Here is a 1,876-nt window from a genome sequence, read left to right on the forward strand (position 1 = left end):
ATTTCACCATGATTGCCTGTGTAACAGTATCAACAACCACCAGTTCACCATTATTTTAGGGGAGAATCAGTTTCCATCAGAGAGACCACAGGACATTGAAACATCTGAAGAATACCCCCTCAGTCGGACTTGCATTAATGTATATTCACTCACCAAACAGTCACTTAACAGCTTCCTGGATCGAAGCACCTTGCTACATTCATGAAACTATAGTGTTCATGGGGTTCCTGTGGGCTTACTTGGTTGAGCATCCGACTTTGGCTCAGGTCATGATCTTACAGTTTGTGGATTCAAGCCCTGCATCAGGCTCTGTGTGACAGCTCAGAGCCTGAAACCTGCTTCAGATTCTGTGTCTCACTCTGTCTCTCTGGCCCTCCCCTCCTCATGCTTTGTCTCTCTCAAAGATCTCTCTCGCTTACTCTGTCTCTCTCTCAAAAGTAAATAAACATTAAATTTTTAAAAATAAGGTAAGAAAACACAGTGTTCATCATGCAATCACTTTATTCAAGGAGCTTTTCGTCTCTTTGGGAAGAAAAACACATAAACCATGAACTATTCATTTTGGTGTGCTGAGTTAGTGTTCCTTTGTTTTTTTTTTTTTTAATTTCCAGTATAGTTAACATACAGTGTTATATTAAGTGTACAATATAGTGATTCAGCACTTCTATACATTACCCAGTGCTCATCAATATATGGGTAATTCTAATCCCCTTCACCTACTCCACCCATTGCCTACCCACCTCCCCTCTGGTAGCCAGCAGTGAGTTCTCTATAGCTAAGAGTCTGGGGGGGGGGGGGTTGTGTCTCTTATTTGTTTGCTCATTTGCTTTGTTTCTTAAATTCCACCTATGAGTGAAATCAAATGGTATTATGTCTTTCTCTGACTAACTAATTTCAGTGACCATCATACCTCTCGATCCATCCATGTGGTTGCATGGCAAGATTTCAGTCCTTTTTATGGCTAGTCATATCCCATTGCATGAACAGACATCTTATTTGTCCATTCATCTATCCGTGGACACTTGGGCAGCTACCACATCTTGGTTATTGTAAATAATGCTGCAATAATCATGTGGGTGCATGTATCTTTTCAAAATGCTGTTTTCATAAATACCCAGCAGTGGAATTAATGGATCATATGGTAATTCTGTTTTTAAGTTTTTGAGGAACCCCCATGCTGTTTTCCACAGTGGCAGCACCATTGGCATTCCCACCAACAGTGTTCAGGACCTCCTTTTTCTCCACATCTTCTCCAACACTTGTTTCTTGTGTGTTTGGATTTAGCCACTCTGACTGGCGTGAGGTGACAGCTCATTGTGGTTTTGATTTGCATTTCCCTGATGATCAGTGATGTGGAGCATCTTTCCAGTATCTGTTAGCCATCTGAATGCCTTTTTCAGAGAAATTTATATTCATGTCTTTTGATTAGTTGTCCTTTTGCTGTTAAGTTATACAAGTTCTTTATATAATATGGATACTAATCCTTTATCAGATATGTTATTTGTTAATATCTACTCCCATTCCATAGGCTGCCTTTTAGTTTTGTTGATTGTTTCCTTTGCTGTGCAGAAACTTTTTATCTTGATGTAGTGTCAATAGCTTCTTTTTCCTTTTGTTTCCCTTGTTTCCAGAGACATATCTAGAAATAAGTTTCTGTGTCCGATGTCAGAGACATTACTGCCTGGGATCTCCTAGGATGTGTATGATTTCAGGTCTTACATTTAAGTCCAATCCACTTTGAGTTCTTTTTTGTGTATGGTGTAAGACAGTTGTCTAGTTTCTGTCTTTTACATGTAGCTGTCCCATTTTCCCAACACCATTTGTTGAAGAGACTTTCTTTTTCCCATTGCATATTCTTGCTTTCTTTGTCAAAGAT

The sequence above is a fragment of the Felis catus genome, chromosome F1 (genome assembly GCF_018350175.1).
Source record: "Felis catus isolate Fca126 chromosome F1, F.catus_Fca126_mat1.0, whole genome shotgun sequence".
In the NCBI taxonomy this organism is placed as follows: Eukaryota; Metazoa; Chordata; class Mammalia; order Carnivora; family Felidae; genus Felis; species Felis catus.